This window comes from Mixophyes fleayi, chromosome 1 (genome assembly GCF_038048845.1).
Source record: "Mixophyes fleayi isolate aMixFle1 chromosome 1, aMixFle1.hap1, whole genome shotgun sequence".
In the NCBI taxonomy this organism is placed as follows: domain Eukaryota; kingdom Metazoa; phylum Chordata; class Amphibia; order Anura; family Limnodynastidae; genus Mixophyes; species Mixophyes fleayi.
Window position 1 is genome coordinate 221,820,391 of NC_134402.1, and position 14,017 is coordinate 221,834,407.

Sequence of the window (14,017 nt, forward strand, 5' to 3'; positions counted from 1 at the left end):
GAAGGCCAGGGAGAAAGCATCTCTGCTTCAGGAGAGCAGTTAACACTGGACATTACCACAAATACCTCTGTTCAATCAAGTGAGGAGTCTATCCTAGACAGTTACCTTCATACAGCTGAAGGATGCCGACCCTGCAACCTCACTACAGCTATTCCAGCAACTCCAAGAGGCTGCCGAATGCCGCGTTGCTATAAACCGGTAGGCTGTTGAATGCCGTGCAGACAGGGAGGTTCCTGAACGTCGCGCTGCTGCAGACAGGGAGGCTGCCGTTGCAGAGAATAAAGCCAAGCACGAACACCAGCTAGAAATAGCCAGGCTTAACAGCCAGTTGGAGGACCGTGGTCCAGGTAGGAAAAAACCTAGGCATGATCAATTTCCTGTGTTGGAAAAAGACGGCGATCTTGACACGTTCCTGAGAGGATTTGAAAGGACTTGCCGACAGTTTGAACTGGATTCCACTGAGTGGGCCAGCTATTTAACCCCTGGACTGAGAGTGAAAGCTTTGGAAGCATTTGTAGACCTTCCCCCGGAATTGTACGGCGATTATGTCGCAATTAAGAAAGCCTTGTTACTTCGATTCAACATAACTCATGAGGCTTACCGTTGGAAATTCCGAGACTCAAGGCATAGTCCCTCTGATCTTATGCCGGACTGTTAGCGCAATTATCATCCATGATGCATCAATGAATTGAGGGATTGCAGGTCGCACTTGGGTTGTTAGACTCTGGCGCAGACCTGACACTTGTACATCCAGCTCTAGTGAGCCCAGAGACCATTATTCCCAGAAAGTTGTTGTTGTGCGAGGAGTGGGGGGCCTACATTCTGCAATACCCCTAGCCAGAGTGTACCTAGATTGGGGATCTGGCAGAGGAATACGAAACGGAATGCTAGACAATCTGCCTGCCACAGTATTGTTGGGGACTGATTAGGTAAGGATGAACTCTGCTTCTATAAATTAAAGTGATGTCATTTCTGATGCAAACTAACCTTAATCCTTCCCAGGTGAGCTCTGCTGACCAACATAAAATAAGAGCAAAAATATGTAATGAAATTTCATGTGCTGCTGAGAATACTCATGCAGGTTTGCAGGTACCTGTGATGCAGAGGGAGGGCTTATGTGTCAATGTGTTTGATGATAATGCTCTTGTTGGAGAGACTAACCCTTTACATCCCCTAGGTTGTGAATTTGATCAGGGCAAAGTGTGCGAGATTGTGTCTAAATGTGATACCATGTCTGCTAATGTTTTAGGTAAGCAGGTCAATTTACATGTACCTAATTCTGAAGGTGTCCCAAAGTGTGAAAATGTATCAAATGTATTAGCAGTAGTGACTCAGAGAGTAGCGCACAGAGAAGCTGTGCATTAACCCCGGAAAGTGTGGAGGGAAGTTCACTAGAAACTAATCCCCCTCCACCCCCCCTCACTGTAGAAATTGCAGGCTCAGGCAGTGATTTCAATGAGCTACCCCATGCTGTCATTCTGTGTTCCACTGATGAGCTTGGAAGTGAAACTTTTCAAAACACTGATCTTAGTTTATCAGCAGTGAGGGGGTGGGTCAGCCAAGCCTGTTTTGAAGGTGAAGAAGACAGAATTTTTGGGGAAAATGGCCTTTTGTACAGAGAGAAAAATGTCACGAGTATGCATCCAGATGTAGTTACTGACAGACAGCTCATTGTACCACGAACCTGTAGGGAGGGATTGCTGAAAGTGGCCCATGAGATACCTCTAGCAGGACATTTGGGTGTTGCTGTGGATATTGTGGGTCTTCTAGCCATTCCCGGTAGCTCAGGGAAAGTGTACATTCTGACTGTAGTGGATTATGCTACTAGGTACCCAGTTTCAGTAGCTCTTTCCTCCATTCGCTCAGACAAGGTAACAGATGCCCTTCTAACTATTTTCTCCAGGGTAGGGTTCCCAAAAATAATGTTAACTGATCAAGGTACCCAGTCCATGTCTAACCTCATGCAGAGTCTGTGTAAATAGATGCAGGTGAATCATTTAATTACTTCCCTGAGCTCCTTAATGGTACCCTAAAACAAATGCTTAGGACTTTTGTGGAGTTGCAGGGAGGAGACTGGGAGATGTTCCTGCCGCACCTCCTCTTTGCATACCGCGAGGTACCACAGGAATCCACTGGCTTCTCACCCTTTGAACACCTGTATGGGTGCTGGGTGCGCAGCCTTTTAGATTTGATTAGGGAAGAGTGGAAAGGGAAATTGATCCCCCCAGAAACATCAGTGGTACACTATGTAGTGCAGTTCAGGGAAAAATTACTGTCCTTAATGGGGATGGCACAGAGTAAGCTGAAAGCTGCACAGGAGAAACAGAAGCTGAGGTATGATCGCAATTCAAGAGAACGCATATTTGAGGTGGGGCAAAAGGTTCTGGTTCTGATCCCTAAGTGGCAGAACAAGTTGCAGGCTGCCTGGGAGGGCCCCTACACCATAGTACAGCGCATTAATGATATCAATTATGTAGTGGCAAAAGATGAGGGCCAAAAGAGGCAGAAGGTATATCACATCAACATGCTCAAAGCTTATCATGACAGGGAAGCTTGTGTATTAGCTGTGTGTAGCTTGCCTGAAAGTGATCAGGAGTCTGATCCCTTGGTGTATTTAGCAGCTGTTGCTAGAGAAGTGGGGTCCCTAGCAGATGCTCACTGCAGTGTAGAGTTGTCTGACGATCAATTAGAGCAGCTCGCGGACACACTAAGACCTTATCAGTCTCATTTCACAGGGAAACCAGGAAAAAAACACTTAGTCACACATCATGTAGACACAGACAACCAGACCCCCTTCAGAGAGCCAGCAAATTGTACTTCCCTAGAAGTGCTGCAAGCCATTAAAAGGGAGATAGATGAGATACTGCAGCTAGGGGTAACTCAAAAGTCTCACAGTTCTTGGGCTGCCCCGGTGGTACTGGTCCGCAAGAAATGTGGGGGCACCTGAATCTGTGTAGACTATCGGAGGTTGAATGATGCCACATTATTTGATGCTTATCCTATACTTAGGATAGATGAATTGTTAGATCAGCTTGCCCAGGCACGCTACATCAGTATCATGGATCTCAGTAGAGGGTACTGGCAGATCCCCATTGTCACTCGAGGCCCATGAGCGGTCCTCATTTATCACCCCATTTGGGCTACTTGAGTTTTTGGTAATGCCCTTTGGAATGAAAAATGCCCCTATGTCCTTCCAGCACCTGGTCAATGCTGGTAGAGGGCCAGGAGGAACATGCGGTTGCCTACCTGGATAACATTGCGGTGCTTAGCCAGACCTGGGAGGAGCACCTGATCCATCTAAATAGTGTGTTAGGCCGAATTACTGAGGCAGGTCTGACTATCAAGGCAGAGAAGTGCCAACTTGGCATGCATAATTTACAGTACTTGGGGCACCGTGTATGGGGAGGTACCCTCTGCCCAGATCCAGGCAAGGTAGAGGCCATCACGGCGTGGCCAACCTCTACCATGAAAAAGCAGGTCATGTCTTTCTTAGGTACAGCTGGGTATTATCGAAAAATTTGTGCCCCATTATAGCACCCTAGCCAAACCTCTGACTGACTTAACAAAAAAAAAAAATTACCACAAGTGGTTAATTGGACAGAGGATTGGGAAAATGCATTTACAGCTTTGAAATCTGCTTTGGCCCAGTCCCCTGTTCTACAGGCCCCAGATTTCAAACAGAGGTTTACAGTACAGACCGACACGTCTAACTATGGACTAGGAGCTGTCCTTAGCCAGGTGACAGCGCAGGGGGAGGAGCACCCTATCATTTTCCTAAGTAGAAAAGTACTCCACTGGGAGGTGGCGTATGCTACCATTGAACGAGAGGGCCTAGCCATCGTATGGGCACTTCAAAAGCTACAGCCCTACCTGTATGGAAGAGATTTCACCATTATTACAGACCATAATCCTCTAAGCTGGCTGAATAGAGTTTAGGGGGATAATGGAAAGCTTTTAAGATGGAGTTTTTTCAGCAATATAACTTCACCATCCAGCACCGGAAGGGTGCAGGACATGGAATGGCAAATGGCCTCTCGCGCCAAGGGGCAGTAGTGGTGAATGGGCAGGAGAGACAGTGACAGGTCACAGTTCTCCATGCCCTAGGTTAGGGGGAGGTGTGATGAAATGTAGTATAATGACTGATTTTTATTTTCTGTTGAATTTATGTATAACACTGTGAATATTTTATGTAACCTTTCAAAGGTGCTATACAGGGCTGGATTTCCTAAATATATCAATATATGCATTGGATTATATGAGACATCTCATTGTTTTTATTACGATATTATTCTGTCTTGTTTATCACCGCCATTGCCATAGGTGGTTTTCAATTTGATATACCTTTTCATACTGATGATTTGTCTATATGATTGTTATTGGATGATATACTAATATCTTTTATATATCTGAATTAAATATTTTATGTTTACTTATGCCGGTCATTTGATTTTTCATCCCTATAGCTGTTATCTAGTGGGTATATGCGCTGGTTTAATAGTCTTTAATTTACCTTGTAAGTAGTACTCTGATTTTATTTCCTATTTTATTTTCTGAAACTCTTTTGTGCAATGTATTGTATGTCTTTGTTATTAATTTTTTCAAATAAGTCTTGGAAACATTTTTCAGATTAAATAAATTTAATCCAGTGTATTCTCATTGATTCTTTGTGAATTTACGAAGCCCAGGGAGGCTCATGCTACATGTGTATGTGATTTAAGTGTCAAACTTTAATAAGTGGTTTTGGCGAATGTAAGGACACCATAATAAATCCTTTCTGGTGGTAGGAAAGGTGTATTCATTGCTAAGTGACTAAGGTGACGCCAGTCATGGCCAGCTGTTCAGATTGCTGTATCTGGGACAGGCTGGGCGTTCGTGACAAAACACATTAAATAAACAGACCTATTTTTGTCCAACCAGCCCTAACATTAAATTAGTAGTATTCCCATTTAATATATAAATTAATTGCTGCCCCTTCACAGCCCCAGCAATAAATTAAATAGCATTTACATTAAATATAACAATTTTCCACAACCGCCCCCAGTATTAAATAATTCATATTCACCTTTAATAAGTAGCCCACCTCTATAAACTCAGCCCAAAATTCAATTAATAGCAACAAACCACCCCAGCATTAAATTAAAAGGTCCACCGTCACCCCTCAAAATAGCACCCATTACATAATTCGTCCCACCTGCACTCCACCATTAAATAGCCTACCTCCCACACTATATTAACATACTCCTCCCTCACAAACATTATATTAACATATCCCCACCCACACACACATTATGTCAACATACCCCCCACAAACACACACATATTACATTAACATATCCCTCCCCCCTCACCTTGTTCAACCAAAGTGCGCTGTGTGGTCTCGTTGCTCTTCACACATGGGACGGCACCTGTCACGTGGTGCCAGCCCCATGTGACACTGGCCTCTCGGAGGCCACACATGGGAAAGGGAGAGAGAGGGAATGGATTGGAAGGATCTACGGCCAATGATGGAATGTGGCTGGTCCTGGAGGAGGGGCCAGCCACCAAGTAATTGAGACTTTTTTTCTGTCCAGCCTGCCTACCCCTGGCGAAGAGGCCCCCTCAGAGAGGGGGACTCAGGGCACAGTGCCCCTGCCCCCCTCCTTAATCCGGCTCTGCTCTGGATCCGTAACAGTGCATGTTTTCCAGATGACAAGGGAAATAATTATACCACCTGTGAATGTGTTGGTCAGTTATGAATACACCTGTGCTTTAGCAAGGGCATATGGAAAACATGCACTGTTAGGAGTCCTGAGGTGTAGGTTTAAGAAACACTGTTTTAGGTCATGGTTAGAAGCTATAGCTGTGAAAAAAATAGCTGTATTTGAGACCTTCTATGTAAGTGATTGACCTTTCAACTAAGATCATGTTTTTAAAGTTGCACTTACTCTACACATTTTACTAATTGCAGAAAAAGAGGTGAAGCTGTAGATACAATTTAATATCCCACTTTAAAACACACTTACCAACTTTTCACTCTTTACCTCCAGGAGGTGAAGTGAAGGGGGCAGCGTGAAGCACATAATATCATTTTGGCCCCTTGACGATATGACGAGAAAGCATAATTTTGCCGTGAGGGGAGGTGCCAAAATGATGCAATTCACCCTGAATCTCATTGAGGCTTCCATACTGCCAACTTCACTAGGAAATGGGCAGGATGCAGGAGAATGGCCTGCTCACCCGGAAGTCTAGGGGATCTATTCGAAAATCAAAAGTCTCCTGTTACGAGCCGCTGCCGCTGGTGTTCGCTTCTTCCTGCTTCACGCCGCATCCCAGCTGTTACCCTGGCAACTGCTGTGACGTGTGGGCAGAAGTGACGTCCCGGCCGTTACCAGGGCAACCGGGGACGCTGCTCACCATGCACTGCTGCTGTGTCCCAGCCATTAGCAGCAACTGCAGCGCACAGTGAATCTTATTAATTTATTATCAGCCATCTGAGTCTAGTTAAGGAGGTGTGGTATGTGCCTAGGTGTTCTCACTTGATTGGCCCTCTGTCAGACGCCATCCCTGCACTTCTCCTAGGTGTCAGGGACGGACGCTTGTCTGTTCTCACTGAAAGCACCCCACTACCTAGCAATGGGACGCTCCTCTTCGTTCCAGGTAGCTATACTCAGCACGCATGCGCAGAGCATCGCATTGCGTCGCTTAGTGACTATAGACTCTCTTTATCTGTTTTGCGGTTGGTTGCATTTCGACCGTCGAAAACCACAGCACCAATCAAGGAGTACTTCCTTCTTTTTAAACCTCTTTCTGGCTGTATCTGTTGCCAGAGTATTAGTTCACCAGCTCCAACCTTTTGTTCCTGTTCCAGTATTATTCTCTTGTGTTATCCCTGGTACCGTTCTTGTCTGTTTGGTTCTGATCTCTGGCTTCCCTCTGACCATTCTCTGCATTATCCTTGGGTACTTTGCTTCTGTTTGGCTTCTGACACGGACCTCTAGACTATTCCTGTTCCAGACTACCGCACTGGTGACTAACTTGGAGAACCGCGACCTACGTACCTTACGCAGCCAAGTCAATACCTCCTTGCAAAGGTTGCTGGTGAATATCGGGGATGCGTTAGACTCCGCGCCACCTTGTTTAGTTGCGTCAATACCGGTAGCACCTCCTGCAGTCCTACCGTGTCACCCTCATTTGTTTAAATGGCAGGGAGGGCTTAGTCTCCCAGCCGGTTATAGCTGGGAGACTAAGCATTTGAGCTACACATTAGCTGACCTGCTCAAATTTCTGTGGATACTCTGCCCAATTAGTGTCTGATTCCTGTTGAGATCCCTGGCTTGTTGCTGAAGCCTGCTTGAACTCTAATTGCCCCTGACCTTTGGCTTAGTCTATTTGGCTTTACCTTGCTTGCAACCAGCGCTGAGCTTTGTCCTGTCCCAGAAAAACCCTACAGACCCCTGACTTTGGATTGTTCCCAGTATTCGTCTTCTGTTTTCCAGTTACTGCCGCCTACCTCTACGGTTCGGTACTGTACATAAACTTTTACTACGCTAGCGTTAGGACCTAGAGGCATCCAAGTTCCCGTGAGCACACTAGGTCTACGGCTGCTATAGGCAAAGTCCTCTTATAATCTGATCTAGAAGTTCAGTAGCCGTTAGCTGTAACACTATAACCGGCCCAAAATAAATATTGAAGGATTCTACATTGATGGACCCTAGTCAAACCAGCCATAGTACTGCTTAGGTCTTGAAGGCCAGATCCAGTCTCTATCCCAAGTGGTTCAGGAGCTTTCAATCTGTTAATTTGCTCAGGAGCAAGTCTCAAACTCCTTTCAATCCACCCTGGCACCCGCAGTTGAGCCCAAGCTTAATTTACTGGATCGGTGGTCTGGGGACCAAAGCCTGTTCTGCAACTTCAAGGAAAGCTGCAAGGTCTATTTTCTATTTCCTCTTATCATCTGTTCTAGAAGTTCGTGTCAGTAGCCGTTGGTCATAACATCTCCCAGACATTGTGGACAAGCAAGTATGCTTTAAAATGACAGTGCAGGTGGTGAGGGAGGAGGGAATGGGCAGGAGGACCCATCTCTTAATTTCAACAATACTTGGGAAAAAAACTGGAGGAGTCTTGGAAAGAACAGCTTCATGGAGCTGCCCCCAGGACAAGAAGACTAGTAATTGAGTAGATTATAGTGTACCTTTAAACACTGTAATTAGGGATATCATTTCAGTAAGTTGTATGGTCAAACTTAGACGATTTCCGGCGACTTGCAGAAATCGGACAGTCATATATTTACCCCCAAGTGTCTTTATTTAGGCAATATGTGACCAAGGATACAGTTCATGGAATATGCCTATTTCCAAGTTGCAGAATTAACCGGTATACTCCAATACACAAGTATGAGCAGGTATGATGAATGGCAAGAATAGTCCAGAGAAGCAACAGGTTCCAAGCAAGGATTCAAATGGCAAATACAGTTCAAAATGCAGGAACAAGTAGATTAAGTTACCCAATTGCCAGGAGGCACGAGGCACCAGATTAGGGAGGCCGGGATCAGGATTCCAGTTAGCCAGAGGCACAAGGCAGTCCAGGGAAGCAGGACTAGCTGAGTCCAGTGGACAGGCAGAGGTCAGGGCAACAAGTGAACAAGCAGAATCCAGTAGCCAGGCAGAGTTCAGGGTCACAAGCGAACAAGCAGAATCCGGTAAACAGGCAGAGGTCAGGGCAACAGCCAAATAAGAGATTAGACAGCAATGAAGCAAACTGAAACGGTATAAACAGGAGACAAGCAGCAGACAGGTATAATAGATGATTGGTTTGCAACTAGAAAGGAAACCGCACCAGGTAGCCCATACAATTCCTTAGGGTGTGTATATTAGTCTAGCTACAATGCATTCACTACACCACCAGAGGCTAGGTGCACCCGATCATTGGTTTACTCGGAACATATTTAATAAAAGAAAAATAAATGATCAAATGGGGCACTCTAATGGACAAAAATTATTTTTATTTAAGGTATTAATAATCTGTTAAATACTTCTTTATTGATTTTATATTAAAACATTCCATTAGCGAAATATAAAATTTGAATATGAATACCACCCTGAATAGGAATAACTGATAAAAAGACAAAAAATAATTTGTCTAACCGCGACACTGCTCCAATTATAAACCTAACTTAATTGTCTTGTGTGTAAAAATACACATTTATAAGTCTGTTGTTAACACCACATCCCTATGAGAGAAAGTTATGTTGAATTTGTAAACTTTATTCATGCATTATATCAAATGACAACAATATAGAGGAATTGGCTTAGGATAGTTGAAAGGTACTGCAGTATTCAAAACACATGGAGGGACAAATAAGATCCCTCTTATTTCCACTATGTCCTGCACATTGCCCTTAATAGTAGCTTAAAGGTAATTAGAATAAATAATGTTCCCTTATAATAGCCTTATAATTTAGATGGCTGTTTGCCCTAAAAAGGTATTGATATTAAATACAGATGGAGTAATGGAATGGTTCATACTCTGAAAGACCATCCCTCAAGATACACTTTATAATGTTTCTGCTACTATATGACTATCCGGATAGGGTGGTATTCATATTCAAATTTTATATTTCGCTAATGGAATGTTTTAATATAAAATCAATAAAGAAGTATTTAACAGATTATTAATACCTTAAATAAAAATAATTTTTGTCCATTAGAGTGCCCCATTTGATCATTTATTTTTCTTTTATTAAATAGGTATAATAGATGAACTGCAAAGAACACAGATAGAGCCAGGTATATGAAGCCGTGAAACAGGTGCTGGTACTAATTAGGTAAGGAGATTAACTCCTACAGGCATAGTGTAAAGTTCAGGGGGAGAACAGCAGCACCTCTGGTGGAATTGAGGTACTGCAGTCACATTTAAAACACAGACAGAGTCCTAACATACCCCCTCTTTAAGGAGTGGATTCCAGACGCTCCTCACAAGCTGCACTCAGACTTTTTTCTTCCGCTTTTTCTTTTTGCAGGATCTCCTTGGAGAGACAATTGGGCTCTTCTCCAACAGAGTACAGAGAAGTCCCAATTCTTGAAGAGCAACAGAAGAATTGGCAAGTTTATCCACCAAGTCTCTAGAATCATAAATAAATTCACTCTCAAAGTCTGAGTCCCAGCCTAGGATCGGGATAAGACCTTTTATTTTATCGCCCATATAGCCAGCCACCAAGGTTGACGTTTGTTGTGACTGAAGTGGCATAGAGAGGTTCTTTTCCTTCTTGACATCTTTCTCTCTAGGTGACACAGACTGTCTGATTGAAGAGACATTTATAAAGGATTTATGGACAAGTGCAGGAATTGACACACAGGATGGATTGTGAAAAACCATGATAAGATGACTTGACTGTAGATGGAAAGTATTTCTGACAGACTGCATTAACAAAGTCCACGGTGTTGTGGGTAATGGGATCATCAGAATCAAGAAGGGAGAAGGCCCACATCTGTGGCTCCCGACTGAAACTCATGCTAATGGAATCAATTTGGTTAAATTGGTCATAGAAATATACTGGAAATTCTTCAAATTGTTTCATACAGAGTTGAAGAACTAAAGAAAACTGTTTAAGGTCTCCATCAAAATAGACTTGAGGAGGGTCTGAAGGTTGAGAAGAGGCCTCTGAGCGATCTGGCTGTATAGCAGACTCTGGGTGCTCTGGCTGAATAGCAGACTCTGGGAAATCTCCGAATTTGGCAGCAGTCTCTGGAGAGTCCCGACCGGGATGGCAGAGTGGACAGCACTGTGAGAAGCCTCTGAGCGGACAGCACTGTGAGAAGCCTCTGGCTGGACAAGGCCAGAAGGCAACTCGGGCTGAACCATACCGTGTGGCAACTCGGGCTAAACCATACCGCGTGGCAACTCGGGCTGAACCGTATTAAGTGGCAACTCGGGCTGAATGCGCATTAAGTGGCAACTCGGGCTGAATGCACATTAAGTGGCAACTCGGGAAAAATGCATTAAGTGGCAATGTCTCTGGAGGGACAGGGCCCTCTCTGGGGCGGACTGGAGGGACAGGGTCCTCTCTGAAGCAGGCTGTAAGGGGAGCGCCCCCTCTGGAACGGACTGTAACAGCGCCCCCTCTGAAGCAAGCAAAGTCTCTGGAGTGGTGGCTGGCACCTCAGAGCTGGGGACAGAGGCTGGCACCTCAGAACTGGAGGCTGGAACTGCCACCCCAGAACTGGGGGCAGAGGATGGCACCTGGGAACTGAAGGCAGGAGCTGGCATCTTGGAACAGGAGGCAGGAGTTGGCACCAGAGGACAAGCGGCAACTGGAGCTGGCACCACAGGACAGGAGGCAACTGGGACAGGCACCTCAGGACAGGCGGCCGGAACCGGCGGATTAGATCCCATCCCAGGGTACAGATCAGGTTATAATATAGCAACAGGAGGTAAAGTGTAAACAAATCCAGGATCTGGAGAGGAGCACGCTGAAGACTGTACTATAGGATGTTGTGGCCTGCAGAGTGGACAGTCTTGTAAATAATGTTCATTATTGGCGCAGTAGAGGTATAGTTTGCCAATCCTTCTGTGCCATCGCTCTTCCTCGGTCAGATGGGGACACAGGTAGCGTGCCCATTTAGAATCCCTGATGGTAGAGATTACCGGCACTACCATAGATGCAGCACCATTAATGTCCTTGTAATCAGAAAATGTTTTGGGAGGATTTTCTGTGGTCTGCATGCTTTCTTTATAAGAAGTTGTTGCTCTAGAATAAGTATTTATGTTGTAACTGCTCAACACAGAAGCAGGAAGGGTTTTAAGCAGTTATTGAAGTAAAGTAGATACCAGTATGATTTGGTAACAGAGCTGAATAATGTTCATTTGTAGTTGCAGTCATGTTTGGTATGCAAATGAAGGGGAACTTATGACCTGATGTGTGGAGCTAATATCATCTTTGTAGCACATTCTGGTAAGTTAGGCAGTGTAAATAAAACATGACTTGAAAGGTATTTAAAAAGGGTCATGAACAATAATTTGCACTTTACACAGACTTTCTAGTTCTGACATCATAGGAAGGGGGGCTGTGGGCAGCTGAAGCATGTTAAAATGTCATGTAAAATCTAACAGAGTTCTCTTTTGGGATTCAATTTCATATTAAGAAGTGTCCCTTTATTCCTGATCTCCCACAAGTAAGTTTACCAATTCTGTGTATTCTTCCTTTTTATTTTACAAGGAGCTATTGTATTTTATCTTTCTATGTCATTTTGTTAATTGTTTTCATCTTAGGTATCATAGATTTATTTTTCATATTAAATTACACTCAGTTCATGACTGTGTTCTTACAAATTCACATGTTAGACTTAGCTAGGTTTTAGGACGCTATATAGTTGAAACAGAGGAGAATATTTGATTTATGATAACTCTGGGTCAGGGGAGATAATTTAATTTATGATAACCCTGATGCAAGTAAATTGTGATAGATTAGTTTAAATGGAGAACTTGAGAAGCCTGTGAAGGCTTCCTGAGTAAGAGTGTCAGCTCTTCACTAAAAAATCTTGTTGTTGGCATAATTGGTAAGGCAAAGTTAGTGTGTGGGACAGACAGAGAGAGGGTTTTAATAATTTTTAAACAGACCAGGTTGTTGTTTTTGATTAACCCTTTGTCCCACACATGACATGCAGGAACAGGTGAGTGATGGATCATGACACCCTGGCATCTTGACAGTCTGCAGATCTCACCATTTATTCAGGGCCTGCTCTACCACCAGGCAAACTAGTCAGCCTTGTAGAACACCAACATTTCGGGGATGCTTAAACCACTGAGAACCTCATTTAGACTTATGAGCAAATCTGGTTTTGTCAAGCAGCAAAAGTCCACCTTTAAGCTGAACTTACCTCCATCTGCTAACTAGTGATGCTCAAAATTCATTCATTGGGCATTAACATGTTCACTGTACAATCTCCTCTTACTGTAGGCAATGTATAGTAAGGGCGTGTTTGAGAAATTGTGTACAGATGTAGTCATAAATACAAATGAAAAAGTGTTTTTATTTGTAGGTTGTCATGGGCAAGTGTAGGTAGTGGATGATGATGATGAACGCTCAAACTAGCAAACTGCTTATAATAAGTGGCTTGCGAATAATTCACAGCCGCTTATTGAGACTTTAGTAGTCGCTCATAGCAAAGATAATTTTTAATTTTATTTTTGTATTTATGCTGGGAAGCTGTTCCAACTGTACTAGCTAGGCTATTCAAGTTTATATGATGCATCATAGCAATTTGTTTTGTAACATATAAAATAAACTTTTTTGTACATATTGGACATAAGTGTCCGATTGGTGTGTGTCTTGTCAAGCAGACGCATCTACTAATCTTTCAGACCTGGATCTTCAACTCTGGATACACATACACTTGCATGTGGCTTTTTCAAGTTATGCTTACACTTGCATTCCACTCTGAATCAGACCCTATATATAATATTTAACTTATTTAACCCCAGCACTCCGCCAAGGGGAAGGGGTGGGTCCAAAAGTTGATTGACAAGGTGGGTGGAGTTTCCCGCAGCGGGGGGCAGTGAAACTACAATTTCCAACATTCCTGAGCTGTAAGGAACCAGAGAGCGACATCAGAGCCTGTCGAAATATTGGCTTTTGTCACAGGAAGAGAAGGAGATATGCGGTAGATCGACAGAGGAGCAGGTAGGAGTAGGAGTGGTGACAGACAGAGCTGTAACACAGACAAGACTGCAAATCTGGTTGCTAAGGCTGCCAATTAATCAGAGTTGCACGATTATTAGAGCTTACTGTAAAAATGTCAGAGGGATGTGCAAATCCCAGAGGACAGTCCCACTCCAGAAAAAATAGAGAGCAAGACTCCAGCTCAACAGAACAGTGAGCGTCCTGATACACTCCAAAGATTCCGGGAGAGTCCATGGGGTAAATGTATTAAGCTGCGATTTTTTTCAGCAATTTCAAAAAGACAGAAAACAGTCAAGATCACTGGCGATTTTATATGCAAAGTCACCACCATATGTATTAACTAGAGATGTTCACTGACCC